This window comes from Chelonia mydas, chromosome 11 (genome assembly GCF_015237465.2).
Source record: "Chelonia mydas isolate rCheMyd1 chromosome 11, rCheMyd1.pri.v2, whole genome shotgun sequence".
NCBI lineage: Eukaryota > Metazoa > Chordata > Testudines > Cheloniidae > Chelonia > Chelonia mydas.
Genome location: NC_051251.2, coordinates 68,587,889 through 68,608,365, shown reverse-complemented (window position 1 = coordinate 68,608,365; position 20,477 = coordinate 68,587,889). Strand labels below are relative to the sequence as shown.

Below are 20,477 nucleotides of genomic sequence, written 5' to 3'. Positions count from 1 at the left end.
GCGGAGCTGTGCCTCGCCTTGGGGGTTCCAGGCCCTTGAGGTGGCCCAGGGAGGGCCGGGGGTGTGTAATAAATAGCGGTCCCTCGGGGACGGGTTGTGGCTGGGCGGGGGGAGGAGCCGCCGCTGCTGCTGCTTGTCACTCGCTGCTGCCTCAGGGGCTTTCCTGAAAGTGACCGCAGGTGCCGTCTGCTCCTGCTGTCAGGTGCCTTTGCCTCCCCGGCTGCGGGCTGCCTCTGCGCGGCTGGTGTGTCTACACGCTGCCCGCCGTGAACGTGGCCACGGTGCAGAGCCTGTCTTCCCCCACTCCTAAAGTCCCCAGCTTTCCACAGCACACTGTTTCCAGACTTTCGTTGACTTGCTGCTCAGTATGAATTATTTTATCCTGCAGTATGAGGAGAATTGTTACAATGTAAAGGCAGGAATGTAACCCGCTCCCATGTGATCGGCTTTTTGCCTGGGGTTTTCATGCCCCTTCAATCTATTGAGTTTCACCCAAGGCTGGTATAATAGGGGGGTGATCTGGTTTCAGGCCTACACTGTGGCTGGAACCCTGACACGCCTGTCCAGTGGAATGATGCTCTCTATTTTGCTTGCACTGTGAAATTACAAGTTTTTACTAGCATAAAGGAAATGCCTTGACCATATGATTCAGAGGAAAGTGCAGGAAGCTTTCCAATTGCTGTGGATTTTGTCCGTGAAATGAGCGATGAAGATGGGTAATATACACTTCTAGATTTTTGCAAGAAATAGGTCTTGAGTATCTGTGAGACTCAACCATATTTTAAAATTCTTTTTATCATGTGAATTGTGTGTTCGGGTTTTGTGACCATAATATTTGGCTAACTTGTATATTAAATAAGTATGTATTTAAACTGACCCAATTAGTCATACTTCGTTACTTATCCTATACCCTTGGAAGTTTAAGCTAGAATGGGACGCTGGGCTCTTCTGCATAGTTTTCCCTTTTGTCAGTGGCTTTAATTGTTGTTTTTGTAATTGAGATTTTCCACATGATCAAAATTTTAAAACTCAATATATTGGAACATACATAAAACCAGGTGTTAGTAGTAGTTTAAATCTCCGGACTTGCCTTCTGTCCTGATAAACTCTATTTTATGCCAGGTTTCAGAGTAGCAGCCGTGTTAGTCTGTATTCGCAGAAAGAAAAGGAGTACTCGTGGCACCTTAGAGACTAACAAATATATTTGAGCATAAGCTTTCGTGAGCTACAGCCACTGAATGCATCCAATGAAGTGAGCTGTAGCTCACGAAAGAGTATGCTCAGATAAATTTGTTAGTCTCTAATGTGCCACAAGTACTCCTTTTCTATTTTAAGCGTTACAGAGGAATCTGAATTGAGAGCATTTATCTGGTTGAATGCAGTTGGGAACCAATGTAGAGTGGCCCCTTATCAGTTAGTATTATAAGAAGCAGCTTTATAATAAAGGTGGCGTACAGCCTGTATGCTGAAATCCCTGCATTGCTACCCTATGCCATGCCATTTGTCTTAAAAGCTTGTATAAACTTGCGTTATTTCTTTTTTTCTCAGCTAGGAGACAGCCACATGTAATTACAAGGCTTCAGATAAAAAGCAAAGACTATGCCAGAGATTCTATGGTAAAGAGTCAGAAACATTATTTAGCTGGTATTTTTTTTTATCTCTTAATGATATGCTGTGTATATAAGTAAACATTTTTAGAGCAGTCTCTATTATAGGCACTAATCCAATTGCAGCAAAGAGCAAAATTTTGGGTGAGTAAACCTTGCCAGTTGAAAGGAGGTGATTTTCTTTTTCAGGCTTTGTTTCACACTTCTGTGATGAAAAATGTCTTAAAGACATAACATTGTGTGTGATATTAATTTGCACTATAGACAGCTTCATATGGGATTTAAGAGTCAAGAAGTCTGAGGCTTGACATAAACATTAAGGGCTAGATCCTGCAAGGTCCTGAGTGCCCACAGTTGCCCCTGACTTAAATGGAAGCTTAGAGTTCTCAGCACCTTAGAGCAGTGATTCTCAGAGACCTTTCCAGACTACTGTATCCCTTTCAGAGTCTGTTTTATCTTGTATACCCCAAGTTTCATGTCACTTAAAAACTACTTGCTTACAAAATCAGACATAAAAATATAGAAGTGTCACAGTGCACTATTACTGAAAAAATGCTTACTTTCTCATTTTTACTATATATTTATAAAATTATGATCCCTGGGTTGAGAAACACTGATATAGTGTACAGACGCTCCCTGACTTAGGCAATTGTTCTGTTCCGGAACGCCTTGCGTAACTCGAATTTTGCATAAATCGGAAACGTATTCCTGACCATTACGCAAAAAACAAACAAAACCTAATATTTTTAGCTTACGGAACTTTTTCCATAAGTGCAGATTTGCATAAGTTGGATCTTGCGTAACCCGGGGAGCGTCTGTATATAGCAGTATCAACAAGTCATTGTCTGTATGAAATTTTAGTTTGTACTGACTTTGCTAGCACTTTTCATGTAGCCTGTTGTAAAACTAGGCAACTATCTACATGAGTTGATGTACACCCTGGCAGACCTCTGCATACCCTCAGGGGTACGCATACCCCTGGTTGAGAACCAGTGCCTTTTAGAGGGTGAAGCCCTAAACATCCAATGAACAAATTTTACATGAAGAAGTAAGATAAGATTCTGATTGGCTGCTAGGATGGAGTACAAGTATATTGTCCACCCTTTTCTTGATTAGAAATAGGGGTGTACAGAGTGAAAGCAGCAAGCAGGAATAAGATTTTGGAGGGCCACAGGCACCCCATACATACAAGTTATGTATTTTGCTCACATCAGTTATTTATTTGTATTGGCCGGAGATATCCTGACTCTTTAGAATCTGAATTTCTTTTCTGTATATGGTGCATTTCACTGGTGACTTCTTGATAGCATTCCGAGGTGTAAGTTAAGTACACTTTCATAGAACAACATAGTAATATTTTTTACATGCACAGTTGTTAATTATTAATTCCCTAGCTTTGCAAAATTGTATCCTGAGGGATTAGAGACATAATAATTCTAGCACAGTTGTCTGCTTTAGGAAGAGACCTGATATCAAAGTGCAAATTTATAAAATATAAAACAGAAAAGTTACATTAACATCCAGGGTGTTGATCCATTTATGATCTTGGAGCACCACTTAAGCCTACAGTATTTTAAAGTGTTTATGTATAGGAGAAACATTACTTAGTGCCAACAGAAAAGGAGTACTTGTGGCACCTTAGAGACTAACAAATTTATTTGAGCGTAAGCTTTCGTGAGCTGCAGCTCACTTCATCGGATGCATTCAGTGGAAAATACAGTGGGGAGATTTATATACATAGAGAACATGAAACAATGGGTGTTACCATACACACTGTAACGAGAGTGATCACTTAAGGTAAGCTATTACCAGCAGGAGAGCGGGGTGGAAAAAACCTTTTGTAGTGATAATCAAGGTGGGCCATTTCCAGCAGTTGACAAGAACATCTGAGGAACAGTAAAAAGAAAAGGATGCATCCGATGAAGTGAGCTGTAGCTCACGAAAGCTTATGCTCAAATAAATTTTAGTCTCTGAGGTGCCACAAGTACTCCTTTTCTTTTTGCGAATACAGACTAATACGGCTGCTACTCTGAAACCTGAGGAACAGTAGGGAGTGGGGGGGGGGGGGAAATAAACATGAGGAAATAGTTTTACTTTGTGTAATGACCCATTCACTCCCAGTCTCTATTCAAGCCTATTTAATTGTATCCAGTTTGCAAATTAATTCCAATTCAGCAGTCTCTCATTGGAGTCTGTTTTTGAAGTTTTTCTTGTTGAAGAATTGCCACTTTTAGGTCTGTAATCGAGTGACCAAAGAGATTGAAGTGTTCTCCAACTGGTTTTTGAATGTTATAATTCTTGACGTCTGATTTTTGCCCATTTATTCTTTTACATAGAGACTGTCCAGTTTGCCCAATGTACATCGGCATGTACATTTGCTGGCACATGATGGCATATATCACATTGGTAGATGTGCAGGTGAAAGAGCCTCTGAGAGTGTGGCTGATGTGATTAGGCCCTATGATGGTGTCCCCTGAATAGATATGTGGGCACAGTTGGCAATGGGCTTTGTTGCAAGGATAGGTTTCTGGGTTAGTGGTTCTGTTGTGTGGTGTGTGGTTGCTGGTGAGTATTTGCTTCAGGTTAGGGGGCTGTCTGTAAGCTAGGACTGGCCTGTTTCCCAAGATCTGTGAGAGTGATGGGTCGTCCTTCAGGATAGGTTGTAGATCCTTGATGATGCGCTGGAGAGGTTTTAGTTGGGGGCTGAAGGTGATGGCTAGTGGCGTTCTGTTTTTTTTCTTTGTTGGGCCTATCCTGTAGTAGATGACTTCTGACTACTCTTCTGGCTCTGTCAATCTGTTTCTTCACTTCAGCAGGTGGGTACTGTAGTTGTAAGAATGCTTGATCGAGATCTTGTAGGTGTTTGTCTCTGTCTGAGGGGTTGGAGCAAATGCGGTTGTATCGTAGACCTTGGCTGTAGACAATGGATCGTGTGCTGTGATCTGGGTGAAATCTGGAGGCATGTAGGTAGGAATAGCGGTCAGTAGGTTTCCGGTATAGGGTAGTGTTTGTGACCATCGCTTGTTAGCACCGTAGCGTCCAGGAAGTGGATCTCTTGTGTGGACTGGACCAGGCTGAGGTTGATGGTGGGATGGAAATTGTTGAAATCATGGCGGAATTCCTCAAGGGCCTCTCTTCCATGGGTCCAGATGAAGAAGATGTCATCAATATAGCGCAAGTAGAGTAGGGACGTTAGGGGACGAGAGCTGCGGAAGCGCTGTTCTAAGTCAGCCATAAAAATGTTGGCATTCTGTGGGGCCATGCGGGTACCCAGAGCAGTGCCGCTGATTTTAAGGTATACGTTGTCCCCAAATGTGAAATAGTTATGGGTGAGGACAAAGTCACAAAGTTCAGCCACCAGGTTTGCTATGACGTTATCGGGGATACTGTTCCTGATGGCTTGTAGTCCATCTTTGTGTGGAATGTTGGTGTAGAGGGCTTTTACATCCATAGTGGCCAGGATGGTGTTTTCAGGAAGGTCACCGATGGATTGTAGTTTCCTCAGGACGTCAGTGGTGTCTCGAAGATAGCTGGGAGTGCTCTTAGCATAGGGCCTGATGGGGGGGTCTACATAGCCAGACAATCCTGCTGTCGTGGTGCCAATGTCTGAGATGATGGGGCTTTCAGGATTTCCATGTTTATGGATCTTGGGTAGCAGATAGAATACCCCAAGTCAGGGTTCCAGGGGTGTGTCTGTGCGGATTTGATCTTGTGCTTTTTCAGGGAGTTTCTTGAGCAAATGCTGTAGTTTCTTTTGGTAACCCTCAGTGGGATCAGAGGGTAATGGCTTGTAGAAAGTGGTGTTGGAGAGCTGCCTAGCAGCCTCTTGTTCATATTCTGACCTATTCATGATGACGACAGCACCTCCTTTGTGAGCCTTTTTCATTATGATGTCAGAGTTGTTTCTGAGGCTGTGGATGGCATTGTGTTCTGCACGGCTGAGGTTATGGGGCAAGTGATGCTGCTTTTCCGCAATTTCATCCCGTGCGCGTCGGCAGAAGCACTCTATGTAGAAGTCCAGTCTGTTGTTTCGAGCTTCAGGAGGAGTCCACCCAGAATCCTTCTTTTTGAAGTCTTGGTAGGAAGGTCTCTGTGGGTTAGTATGTTGTTCAGAGGTGTGTTGGAAATATTCCTTGAGTCGGAGACGTCGAAAATAGGATTCTAGGTCACCACAGAACTGTATCATGTTCGTGGGGGTGGAGGGGCAGAAGGAGAGGCCCCGAGATAGGACAGATTCTTCTGCTGGGCTAAGAGTATAGTTTGATAGATAACAAAACTGCTGGTATGCCTACTGATTGTGAGGTCACCATTAATGACTGAGAACAAGAAAATTCAGGCCCTTGCTTATTCTACAGCAGTGTATTCGTAACAGTGGCTCTAGTATGAACGTTTAATGTTCATGGATTCTACAGTTTGAAATAGGTATCTGACATAACCTCTGTGCATGTATTTGAGTTAACAAGCAGCTAAGCTAATATCAACTTTTTAAGCAGTGTAAACAACTTACAGTGCAAATCAATATTACGACCTCTTTGGAGAAGAAAATGGTAATAAAGGCCTTGATCTTGTGCTTACTGAAGCTGATGGCAAAAGCTTGCATTGACTGTAATGATGCAGGATCAAGGTCGTAGGCCCTGGTTCTGCATGATATCAGACATGTGTCTGGCTTTAAGCATCTGAGTCGTCTGATTGAATTCAGTGGATTATTTGTGATTAAATTTAAGTGCATCATCATGTTTAAGGAATTTGCTGAATCGAGTTCTTGTGTTAAAATGCCATTACAAAAAAGTTGATACTTATTCTGAGTTGTGCTTGACTTAGCCTATATAGTTTTGTAGGGAGCGGACTTCATTTAAAATAGGACAGTCTTCTATGTCTTTGCTTTCTGTTACATGTTCCTGTCCTAGTTTCAGCTTTACCCAGAAAGTTGTGTACTGCTTCCCTATCCCAAAGTATTTCCAAAGGGAAACAGTAAGTGTGATCCCTATGTTATCTGGAATTTAACTGGATAAAGGACCGATCCATTCAACTGAAATTCTTTAATCACTTTTATCTCCCATCTTTTCCACTGGGCTATAGGATTGAGGTCTGGAAAGTTGAGAGTTTTCTCATATTATTTTTAACTGCCTGTACCATACAGTTTCAATCATGTGAGTTGGATAGGGTAACTGTCATAATTCTTTATTATTATTGCCTTGTCTCCCACTCAGGGGTAGAATGAATACATTTGTTATGCAGTATTTGGTTTTTTAGTGTTCTATTTCTATTCTATAGAGGTTTTTACCACGTTTGTCACATAGTATCTGAATGCATTTTGGAGTGTGACTAACATCTGTCTAAAACTTCTGGGATCAATTTGTCCAAAAAATTTGTAGCATCCTCTTGTTTCCATCATAGTGACGATAGCTAGAAAAAAGCTGGTGTTAAGATGGGTGACAGTGTTCATGCCAGCTCTTCCAGCCTCTCAACAGTCACTCCCTCATGTTTTGGCAGAGTTCTGAGACATTTATGGTTTCTGATGTGGGTTTTCTCTCTATTTTTCAGTCTGTTTATGAAGTCCATAAGCTTTTCTACTTCCTTCAACCATCATCCCTTGCCGTTGTTAGCTTGCAGCCATGGAAGCTTGTAAATTATAGAGTATATTCTAGTAACTTATTTTGTCATGTTCAAATTGTGTATAGGTAGTCTAGTGGCCATATCAGTCCTTGAATTTGAAGACCATAACTCCCTCCCCTAGTATAAACTTATCTAAAATGCAGGTGGAAACAAAGCATGGCATTTATCACCTCTACAGGATATGAGAGAGCAGTTTTAGGAGGAAGCAACTATGAACCAATGAAAGGAAACTGTATAAGTGAAGCAAATTGTAATGACAGCATTTTTTGTACTCAGGATTGACACTTCTTTCTCTGGAGCGGTCTCTACGCTGGGACTCGTTAGCTGTTTTCTTGCCATTGATTTAGCTCTGATGGAAGCACTAGCATAGACCCATTGCACACGTTTTTACGACCAGGTTGTTTATGGTGGTAAGAATGTTTGCAGACTGTCTACAGTAACATTTCCAATAGTGTGAAAATAGTTTAATGATATTTCACATTTCTTCTTCAATTCTTTCTTCTGCACTGTAGCTCTGGCTAAACTGATAACATTAATCAGATGTAACTTTTTTGCTACTGATTTAATTAATTTGGGGATTAAATGAATTGCAGACTTGTAAATATATTTACAGATGAACTCCCAAGGTAAAAAAAAAAAATTATATGCTACTCTGAATTTCTAATACACAGAAAGATGTCTTCCACTGAGGATTTTATTTTGTATATACTAATCTCTCCATCACCAAAACTGTTTCTCTTTGATTGTGTCAATGCTTAAGGGTGAGAAGAAAGGTGATCAATGAAAGGTTTCTTTTTCATATTCTGTCACAGACCAGTGATGATGCTAGCAGATTATTCTGTGTTTAGGTCAATGAAGACTGTTAGATTTTGCTAACACTGCTGGCAAGTATTTCTGGAGGGGAATAATACGGTCTGTCAGTTCAGTAATCCATGAGTACTGTGCCAATCTGGCCAGAAGTACTAGTGCATGCAGAATGGAATCCTGTGTCAGAGCTTTATCCCTAATACAGTCACTTGTCAAGGCATACCCTACATTATGACGTGGTATCTACATTTTTGTGGGGCCTGGTTGTCTGATATTTCCCTGTACAGTGCAGATGGGACTGACAATTTGGTGAAGCGAACTTGAGGAAGCACTCTTTCTTCAGGTATACTTTTCTCTTGCTGACTTCCACTCTGTGCTTTTTTCATTGGTTGTTAATAATGTTCAATGGATATAGAGGAGTCTAGTAAATGTAGCAAGGAAATTCATGTCAGCTGCATAAATGAAGTAGTTCTGCTACAGGTATATATCTATTATTTATTATTTGCTTAAGTTAGGCACACAAGACAGTAAGTTACTATTTTTATGAGGTGATCTAGAAAAGTCAGTTATACATCACAATGCTGGCATTTTGAATGCAAACTTTGATACTCCTAAAAATCAATACTGGGTTTCGTTATCTATGTGCTGGAAAACTTATCCTCATTTCTGCTTTTTTTTTTTTTTGTTCGTGTGACCATTAAAAAGAACCCTTTGTCTATAAAATTGAAGAGGGCAGTAATTAGTTCTGGAAAACTTTTTTTAAGTCACTTTCTTTCTATTAAAGTTGGTATAATGTTATGAGAATGTTTTCAGATCTCAAATTTACAGTATTTATTATATTTAGTTACTTGACCAGTTGTCAAGAACACTGTCAACTTGTTTTTGTGTTGCTTTAAAAAAGGAAAAAAGTTTTCATTATCAATTTCAGTGAAATTGGGTTTAAATGTTCCTTTGCATCATCTGCAGTCCAGAAATTGTGGTACTGTGCTAGTGCATGGGAAGCAGAATGTGTGGCTCACTAGAAATAACTACAAATTAAAGTGAAACTGACTAGACAGTCTTCCTTGTTCAAGCTGAGTGAGATACATACAAAATATTAAAATAATCCTAAATTGTGAAAAGACATAACTTCTCATTATGATAAACCGTGGTATATGTATGTAGATGGAGACTTTTTTAAAACTATGACCTGGGTTTTGAATGATCTTTAATAAGACATTGGGGAGGACTGCCGAGGTTAACCAGCAGGGGGTTTTGTTACATTTTATTTTGTTAGTTTTACTATTTTCATCACAGGTTGATGTTACCCACTTAGCTCCTGATATTGGAAACCATGGAGCACCAACTCCAACTGAAGTCAACTTCTTAACGAAGCAAACACATTTATTTTTAGTTTTAATCTGATAGATTCCTTTCAAGAACTCTGAAGATCCAAACATTTGAAGTTCATTTGTTCCAGTTGGAAATTTCATTGTTTTTTCTAATGTTCCCTCTGCTTTCTTAGAGTTCTCATGGGTTATGTCTGGTCAGAGGGCAGATGATAAATGATTTCCTGTAAAATTATTATACAAAAAATTGGGTGACCTGCCAATGGAAGGTGGACATCAGTAACCAGTGTTTATTCCCAAGACTGAGTGCGTCCAATCAATGCTTTGTAAACCAGAGTGCATTTTGGGCATCATAGCACAACATTTATCAGAGAGAAAGCAGAACTGGCTTTATATCTCCTTGCTAGAGTAAAGCAGAACATTATGGAAGCTACTAGAGCCCATGTAGGCCTGATCCTGAACCCATTCAATCCAGTCATCAGTGACTTCGATGCAAGGATTAGGCCCATAAAGAGGAAGCTGTAGTTGCCAGTAGGATAGTGGGAAGTGTTCTCATTACTAAAAGGTTAGTAGTTTATGGAGTAAATGTGCGCTAATTCTTTTATGATCTTCCCATCTCTTCTAAGGTAAGGTATTGTCCCTATATAGCCAATGAGCAGCACTGATTTTAGAGGTCACTTCCCATCCTCTTTCAGAGGAAATGCTCAGGCAAAGCATTGTGTAATTTTAGAATTGAGACAAAACCCTAAAATCCGTATAATCAAAATGAAATGGATGGTCTTCTAAACTATAATGCACCTAACAAAATGCATATTGCTTCTTCAAATAATTGGTTATCTGTTTTGGGTATACTTCTGGCCTGAATCCTGCTCAGCTGTTCCATGACTGGCTGAGGAAACAGCTGTTTTGGAACCCTGGATCCTATTGCAGTCAAGCATGAGACTTGTGTAAGAATTGAAAGTACGTAGAAATCCATGCCTGATCCCAGGTGGTGTTTATCTGCAGGACTCAGTGTTTACTCTGAAACTTTTGTCTATCCTACCCTAGGAAAGCAATGTTCTGAATTGATTGTGTTATAAAATTGGGAGTCAGAGGAGTGCTTTCAAAGTGGTATTTAGATGACCTAACCACCAGAACAAAGATCAAATGCCTTCCACAGCAGGCCTGCAACAAGAAAAGAAACATTTGTCCTTACTGGGGTACAGTCAGGTCACCATGCCCACAGCAGCAGGCTGCCAGGCTCACAATACGTCAATCTAGATGGACTCAGTAACCAAAGCTTAAAATAGCTTCTCTGAAATGCCAGCTGTTCCCTCACTTCTACACTTAAACTACCTTTGAGGGGAAGATGAACCTTACTGCTCACCTCTGATAAGAGAGGAAAGTATTACCTTCAACAGTCATGAGGTAACTTTAATGCTGTCAGCACTTGCATTTACAAGTGTAGCTTAGGAGGTCAAAGAAAGGGATAGTTGCACTGGCATTCCAGCTTGTAGCGCTACATATTTTTGACTTCATCTGATGCATTTAAATATCTGACTCAAGTCCATAGGCATGAATGGCTCATTTTAGTCTTGACAGATACAAAAGAATCATGTTTAAGCTTGGATGTTGGTCATGTTGTCATAGTGATAAGGGGAGGGTGCTTTATAAAAGTAATTCACAAGTTTTTCCTCTCAGGAGGTTGGTTTGCTTTTGCTCTTACCTTACACTTAAAAAGTGTAGGACAAAGGAGAGGCAGGATTTTTCTGACTAAAAATAATGCGCACATATTCTAGAATGTAAGTACTAAATCAGGAGAAATGGAACACTTGAAAATAATTGTCACAGTTGATTTGCAAGACTGAAGCCTGAGCAATATCAGCCACTTCTTCAGTGCATTATAATAATCCAGACTTATTGAAATGTGGGAATAGGGAACATCAGTGTTAATATAGTGGCCAATATTGATAGTATTGCAGGGAATTCAAAGAAAAAAAACACTAAATGGTAGGATGACCTTAAGAAAACTTAACATGTTTTGTATGGCAAAATGAAATTAACTATGGGCATTTGAAAGATGTAAATTTCTAGGAGAAGATGAATTAGCGGCCAAGAGAGTGCTAAGAAGCAAGTGGATGAAATTATGCAGAGGAAAGCATGAGATGTCAGGAAAAAAACATTTGTCTGACTGTCTTCCAAACATGTTGTGAAAGCTCTGTTAGTCAAAACTAGACTGCCTGGTCAAAGAGCAGAAGTACATAGTATAGGAAACAATCCTGCGTTGGCAGGAGAATGGACGAGGTGACCTAACCACTGAGATTATGTCTGACATTATTGTCAGCCAGTCAGAGAACTCGGTTTCCAGAGTTCAGTTCCAAAGCCATTTCACAAATGTGATTGGATGCATTTTAAGATAATTGTCTTTGAAAAGTTATTAAATAAATGCAGTTAGGCTAGCGGTGTGTTGGAAATGCAAATGATTAACACATAGGTGACCAGAAATTAGGCACAACTTGGAGAGTCCTGCTACTTGGCTTGATGGAACAAATGGTGAGTAGGAGTTAGTGCAACAAAAATTTGACCTCAGAGGTTAGTTGGTGTTTTCCTCCTGTTACATGCAGCAGGAGGATAACTAACTACTACAGAGGAAAGGAAGAGCTAGAATGATAGTTACTAAAATTTCTGGGAATACCAGGATTTAATTGTCTTGAAAGGTGATGGCCCCTCAACAACCAATACTTTCCTGCTAGTTGTCAGTGTTTTATCTCTTGTTGGCTTAAATGTGGTTCTCAGAGATAAATGTCTAGCCACTAACACATTTGACCAACGGTAAGCATTTGGACTGTCACTCTCCTTTGCACTGCTGCTTTCAACCCAAAATTGTCATGTGCACAACTTAGCTGTACTGTCTTATAGTGGACATTCTATATCAGAAGGTGCAAGTCAGGGTTATGTTGGAACTTGTAGTTCTGTTTTCAGATTCTCATAACTTTTGGAAAATATAGTTTTTTCTTAACTCAAAAGTAATTATGGAAAACTTGAGCAAAATTGGACGTTTTGTTTCTGATTTATGGAAAGATGAAAACTATTTTTTTTAAAGACAGTTCTTTGCTTACAACTCAAATGGCTGAGCTTTATGGTCTGAAATATTTAGAATAGCTAGTCTGATGACTGACCTTTTGTTACCAAAAATCGCCTCTAAAATTCAGCTATTAGTATAGGTGGTAGTAAATTGTGCTAATTTGGGGAGTTAACAATACTATTTAGTATCTTAGCTAATTGCTGCATAAAAAGTTATTGCAATAGAACTTCCAGGTGTTTCTGCACACAATGCAGAGTCAGCCTGTGGCACTCGTTGCCAAGGGATGTTGTGAACGCTAAAAGAATAACTGGGTTCAAAAGTTGGGTAAGTTCATGGAGGATAGGTCCATCCACGGCTATTAGACAGTATGGTCAAGGATGCAACCCAATCTCTGGGTTTATGGCTGTAACTGCCAGAAGCTGGGATTAGATGAGAGGGGAAAGATGCCCTGTTCTCTTCATTCCTTCTGAAGTGTCTGCCATTGGCCACTGTCAGAAATCAGGGTACTGGGCTAAATGGATCATTGGTCTGACCTCTTAAGGCTGAAGTGTAGTCTGCCATTATGATTCTTTAGGGTGCAATTTAAGAGAGGATTGACCCATTTAATCACTTCTGTTTATTGCTGCTATGCATCTGAGGGGAGTCAACAACATTTCATGCTCTATGGCATTAAATACTGTGGTGAGATCCAATAAAATAAATGGTTGCCCTTTGTCTGGCCAACAGGTCGTCATCCAGAATCTGTGCTATGTTGCCCACTCATTTTCTACCATTTTTATCTTCTTGTTCCCTTCACCCACCACTAATCCCTTGTTCCTCCAGTGAACACCACTGTATGTCTAGTACTGAGACCTAAACCTTCTTCAGTGTTGCCATTTTTATTGTCTTGTAACAATACCTTAGGTAAAATGTTAACATACTTCCAGTGCTCTAAGGTGGTTTCCTGGCTACTGTGCAGTTTCTCTGAGTAAATATTTAGCATTTTATTTTTGTATTGTATGTTTCTGCACAAGAAATCAGAGCCTCTTGGTTAACCAAAATTACCAAGCGCATTGCCGCTTGTGTTTAAGTTTCTTGATACTTAGCAATTAGATAGGGCAGTGCTCATTGTCATTGGAAATACAAAAACAGTGGTTAAATGTTAGAGCCAACAATTATGTTTCTTTTGTGCTGTCATAATGTTTGTGTTGCATGTTAAGTAGAGTAAATTACCTTGCCTAAATGTAATTCATTGCCAAATGAATGAGCTAGTGGATATAAACACAAATTACTTTTGGTTTCCTCAAAAATCTGTTTTCTCATTGAATCAAAGCTTACGTTCTGAAATGTATTTGCACATAAACATGTTTTAGGTAAATGTAGATTCTGCAAGGAAGTGCAAGTAGATGTCCCTATTTTATTGAAATCGAGCTTTATGTGAAGGCTTCTTGTTAATGTATTTTATTGAGTTAGCTAGTTTGTAGCTAACTTGTGTTTTTGTACTAGTTGAAATTAAAATATGTGGTGGTATTATCTGTAAAGCGGGAAGTTTTTCTGCGGATGCTATGTAGAGAATTCTTGCTGTCACTTGGCTGCCTTAAACTGTTAGATTCTGTCTGTGTAAGCCCTGACCTCTAAGGGCTATGATTCCTTTCCTCCCACAAATACTCTGGCCATTATTACATTTTCGGTAACCTTTCCCATCTCCAATATTTGACTTCAGTTAAGCATTTTGTATTTGATTTTTGCTTCCCTCCTCTGTTTCCACTTTGTCCTCTTCACAACCCAAAATTTTCTTAGGATCCCAATCCCTACCTAAATTAGTATATTTATATCTAGGAGAGTCTCCCTCTTCCATCCATCTTTGCCAGTCTTATCTACTAGGTAGTATCAAAGTACTAGCATATTACGTGGGCTAAAAGTTGACTGAAGTTTTTGAACTCAGGTCAGATAGATTTCAGGCATTCCCACTTGAGTCTTCTAATTATGGAACATTTATCAGTTAATGTACCAAGACAGCAGGGGAACAGAGAGAATCTTATGTTTCACACAACAGAATTCCAATGCTTTTTTTTGGTGTCAATCTTAAGGATAACTTTTTACTATTTACACCATCATGAAGCACTTCTTCATGTCAGCTGCCCCTTTAAAATAATGCATTGTAAACAAACCTACCTTAAGTACATTACAAATACCTTTGAGCCTTCAGCAGAAAATTTGAAATCTAATTGACTTGTCACTTTGCATGGCTCTGAACAGTGAGAATAATGAAGTCACTTTCACATTTGTCTTTAGTCACTGTCGCTTTGAGGTCTCAGAGCTTCAGTGTTTGGGTTGCAAATGTTGCAGGGAAAATTGTTTTGGTTAAGAATAACTGAATTCTTTCTTTTGGTGTTAGGTTTCATATATGCTTTCAGAAAATGTAAGTTCTGGCCCAAATTTGAATGGTCCCTTTAAATCTATTGTGCTGTATAATTTTGTGTCTCATCGTTTATTTTCAATAGAATACCAGTTGTCGTGTATGAAACCCGTGGATGTAATCAGGCCTTGGTTTCTTTGCTTTGTTGAGTATACTGTTCAGCACTGAAGAGGTTAAATACTGCTAAATGTGCTGAACCAACATCTGTTGAAAATTGGAAAGGGCTTCTGGGACTTGTCCAGTTTGCCCAATGTACATGGCAGAGGGGCATCGCCGGCACATGATGGCATATATCACATTGGTAGATGTGCAGGTGAGTGAGCCTCTGATAGTGTGGCCGATGTGATTAGGCCCTATGATGGTGTCCCCTGAATAGATATGTGGGCACAGTTGGCAACGGGCTTTGTTGCAAGGATAGGTTCCTGGGTTAGTGGTTCTGTTGTGTGGTGTGTGGTTGCTGGTGAATATTTGCTTCCGGTTGGGGGGCTGTCTGTAGGCAAGGACTGGCCTGTCTCCCAAGAATTGTGAGAGTGATGGGTCGTCCTTCAGGATAGGTTGTAGATCCTTGATAATGCGTTGTGCAAACTGGACAGTCTCTACATAAAAGAATAAATGGACACAAATCAGATGTCAAGAATTATAACATTCATAAACCATTCGGAGAACACTTCAATCTCTGGTCACTCGATTTCTGATCTCAGAGTGAGTATCCTTCAACAAAAATACTTTGAAAACAGACTCCAATGAGAGACTGCTGAATTGGAATTAATTTGCAAATTGGATACAATTAACTTAGGCTTGAATAGAGATTGGGAGTGGTTGAGTCATTATACTAAGTGAAACTATTTCCCCTTGTTTATTCCTCCCCCCACCCCCCCACTGTTCCTCAGCAGTTCTTGTTAACTCCTGGAAATGTGCTGGAAATGGCCCACCTTGATTATCACTTCAAAAGGTTTTCTCTTCCCCCACCCCACTCTCCTGCTGGTAATAGCTCATCTTAAGTGATCACTCTCCTTACAATGTGTATATATATATATTTTTCATGGTCTGTGTGTATATATAAAATCTGCTCACTGTACTTTCCACTTTATGCATCCGATGAAGTGAGCTGTAGCTCACGAAAGCTTATGTTCAAATAAATTGGTTAGTCTCTAAGGTGCCACAAGTACTTCTTTTCTTTTTGCATCTATATGTTGCTTTCAGAACAAATGAATTACAGTTGTAGATTTAAGTTTGAGAATGTGTTTCATCCTCCAGGGGGAGGATAGCTGGCTGCATAGAGCCTCTTATTGCCTAATCAGTCTACCAACTTAGCATACAAAAGATCAAGTGGGATAATACTGGAAGTACAATTTCTCTTTAAATAGTTTGAGGGGGTGCTGAATGCTGTTGAACTGACATCTGTCATCTTACCCATGTGTTCTTCAGGGGATCCTTGCAAATGACAAGGGCTACTGAGAATGGACACAGACACCTGAAAATGTGGCCATGTGGCTATAAATACTAATTCTGTTTTCGAGACCGCGTGTGGCAGTAATGGAAAAGTAGGACTGCAATAGCCTTACCTTACTTCCCCTTCTTAATGGTCAGTTCGGGAGCAACACTTTCCCAGGGCTCAAAGCTGGCTGTTTAAAACCCACGCCTGACACCTCTGTTTACAGGACCTTCTGTTCAAAGTTATGATCCTGTGAAACAAACATAAACCTGTGCCAATTCAGCAAGCAAATAGTACCACACAAACTGACATCCTGAGTCCTCAGAGTACCTTGTACCAGCTGACCCATAAATCCTTCCAGTATCCTTGCCAACCAACTGCTGAAACAAGCAAAGTCCCAAGGAGTCTTTGCAAATTAAATTCACCATTCTTTAAAGTCCACAAGAGCCTGTGCAATTGCTTTGACCCTGATGAGGTCCACACTAGTGTCAAAGTTCATGTGTCTGAGCGCTGCACTAACCCACACGATGGCGTTAGTCCAGATGATGCAGACCATATAACTTATCTGCATTCATGTTCTGTCAAACGCAAAACATAATCTCCAAATCACAAATTATTACCCTGTGCCAGTAACCACAGACAGGGTCGGGATGGAGCGTGGGATTTTGTAGTATAAGGTAAAGAGAAGGCCTTTTCTGCCTTGCCTGATCCTTTTATTAACTACATTGTGTCCCTGCCTGCTAATGCAGGAGCCTGTTGCAGGCACCTGGATTATGCAGTGAGAGCTCCCCTCAAAGCAGAGCTGGTCCATTGGCTGACTGGGGACCGAATGGCTAGGCAGCAGTTCTGCAGAAAAGGACCTAGGGGTTACAGTGCACGAGAAGCTGGATATGAGTCAACAGTGTGCCCTTGTTGCCAAGAAGGCCAATGGCATTTTGGGATGTATAAGGAGGGGCATTGCCAGCAAATCGAGGGACGTGATCGTTCCCCTCTATTCGACATTGGTGAGGCCTCATCTGGAGTACTGTGTCCAGTTTTGGGTCCCACACTACAAGAAGGATGTGAAAAAATTGGAAAACATCAAGCGGAGGGCAACCAAAGTGATTAGGGGACTGGAACACATGACTTATGAGGAGAGGCTGAGGGCACTGGGATTGTTTCTTCTACAGAAGAGAAGAGTGAGGGGGGATTTGATAGCTGCTTTCAACTACCTGAAAGGGGGTTCCAAAGAGGATGGATCTAGACTGTTCTGATTGGTAGCAGAAGAAAAAAAAAGGAGTAATGGTCTCAAGTTGCAGTGGGGGAGGTTTAGGTTGGCTATAAGGAAAAACTTTTTCACTAGGAGGGTGATGAAGCACTGGAATGCGTTATCTAGGGAGGTGGTGGAATCAACTTCCTTGAGGTTTTTAAGGTCAGGCTTGACAAAGCTCTGGCTGGGATGATTTAGTTGGGGATTGGTCCTGCTTTGAGCAGGGGTTGGACTAGATGACCTCCTGAGGTCCCTTCCAACCCTGATATTCTATGATTCTATGACTGGCATCACAGGGCAGCCCAAGAGGTATGGCCTGCTTGCTAGGTCACACCCTGCAAAAAACCATGCTGACTGAGAAGGCCATTGTACCTAAAGATGTGTTTTCCGCCCCAGATAAATCCTTGTGTAAAAACAGTGGTCATGCACCAATCCCTTTGTACCTTAAGTCTACAGGAGTTATAAACTTCTGAACCCTTTATAACACTTTTCACATAGTTGCATTTTTTAAGTATGTTAATTCTAACCTGAAATATTTATTTTTATTTTTGGAGGTAGTTCCCCATTATATGGTGAGACTTTCAAAGGTGCTCAGGAAGTCTTACCATTTGATGTCATTGGGAACAGAGAGGCCATTGCTAAGCACTTATGAAAATCCCTGTATTTGTATATATTCATGTGTACAGAAATGCCTCTTAAAATGGTAAAAACTAGCATAAACCTATTAAGAAGGACAATCGTAAGATGTGTGGGGGAAGAAGATACGTTAGGAATGCTGTTACGCTATGTGAAAAAACAATGGCAGCAGTCAAGATTTTCTAATTCAGTGCACTTATTGAGATATGTAATGCTTTTTATTTCTAGATTGCTAGTCCAAATCAATTCCAGGTTGCCCTTTTTAGGCTTGACAAAGGCATGAGGCTGAAATGTACTCATGGTATGCCCCAATAATCTTCTAATGCCCATAAACAAAATGAGGGATCAGCTCTTTTCTTAATGACCTGCTCCTCGTATCAGATTAATAATCACTGTTGCCAAACGTGAGTGAGCAACCCCACAATCAGTTAAGGTGGATACAGTTGTGATTTCACAAACTCTGTACTGTAGGATCAGTTGATGAACTGAGCAAGATGAAGAGGCCAATTAAAAAGGGCTCATTTGTATGTGCTCAGAGCATAATGAATTTTATAAATTGGAAGAATATGGCAAAGGCCCTAGGGACACTATACAATCTACAGTAAATGGACACTGTCATCTTTTTCCGAAAAATTAAAATAAATAGTTCTAGTCTTTGTATATCTGAGACGCAACAAGATTTTTTTAAAACTGAGGCTCATTTCTCAGCTAGGGTTAAAACCTAAGAAACTCTTTTGGAAAGAAGATAGATCAGTTAATCCATTGAAGCTCAGTCCCAGTTTGGATACTGTAATCCTATCCCACCCCCACACAAAAGCTGTCCAATCCATTTCTTAAGCAACTCTGGGTTTTGGCCTTAACAGTGTGAGCTGTTGCGTTATTCAGTGCTGTTTGAGTCACTGCAAAATGACCTCTTGACATAGACTGCTAATTACGGTATATATCTTTCTGATGTCTTGTCTTGTAATGAATAGAACTTCTACAACGTTAAGAAAAATGCCAGATTGAGAATGGGTTGTGGAGCACTACTCATCAAATGTAGTCCTTATCTACTAACCAGGTAGGCTTCTACCCTGTAGGTCAGAAGTTGATGAATAGATTTAATGTGACACAAATACCAAGGAACTTATTTTTATTTTTATTTTAAAAAAGAGATGTTTTGGATATGTGAGTGTTTAAATTAAGGTTCCTAAATAAACATTTTAAGTTGAGTTTGTGCTAAATGCCAATGAACTTGTTTTAATATACAGTGTAATGCAGGTCTATAAATATTAGGTGTTCAACATGCTGTGTTTGTTGTAGAGCTATATTTATTATTTGTCATAGTTATACTAACACCACAGCTCAATTTAGCCAATATTTGCTTGAAATGCCAGTTTGCCTCTGAATATTGACACCTTTCCAGTCTCAGTTGGTATTTTACTTATTTTGGAAAGATCATAATTTAATGAACAGATTTCAGTATGTAATTCAAATGTTACGGAGTTTTCTAAATTCCTGGCCCTTTGCTGGTAGACTTTAGATTTTATATAACAGGCTCAAGTCCATTGGGAATAATGGAAGATCTTTATGGGGAATAAAAAGGGCAGCCCTTTCCATTCACAAGGAGACTTGTATGTTTCAAAGCATAGGCAAAGTGTGAACAGTGATCTTTTAAAAATGTGTTTATATGCTAATTTACACTTAATGGCACCCTTGCCCATTAGAAGTATAAAAATGGGAGGAGGGGTTGAAAAGGACAATATATGGGATAATTCCTTTCTGCATACTGTGTAAGTTTTTTTTTCCAGACTACTTTTGTTCCAAATACCCTTTAATTTAGGTACTGTACCTCTGAACTCCACAATGCAAGTGTGATGAGTGTACCTGAATAATTCATTGTTTACAGCTTTTTTGTATTTGGTGTTTTGGAAGGAAAGATAGTATAAAACTATGTTTTGCAACTATAAACCACTTAACGTGTTTTATATTCAGCAAAGTCAACAGTCCATTACTCAAATGCTTTCAAAAATCATACCTCAGTCTGAAAAATAGCCAGCTGGTACTCTGTTCAACGGCGCATGTTTAGAAAAACATACTGTGCCCATCGTACTTGTGGAAGGATATTTAATGTAGCATCTCTTTTTAATTTCGACTCATCAGAATTGTTAAACTTGGAAACTTATTGTTTCTGTTTACACTTGTGCTAAGCTCAGGAAAGCATTTTATTTTCAGTTTTGTGCTTTTTTTATCTGAAAAGATTTAGTCTTGTTGCTGGAAAGGTGTAGAAGTTTTCTTACAATGAATGAAACTCTTCCGGATGTAAAATGACAAAATGCTTTCAGCCATCCATATAAA

At 39.9% G+C, this 20,477-nt stretch overlaps 1 protein-coding gene across 33 annotated transcripts in view; it reads left to right on the top strand.

Annotated features, from left to right (window-relative positions):
• LRRFIP1 (LRR binding FLII interacting protein 1) overlaps positions 1 to 20,477 on the top strand; it is a 189,805-nt gene that overhangs the window by 504 nt on the left and 168,824 nt on the right. The window lies entirely within an intron of this gene.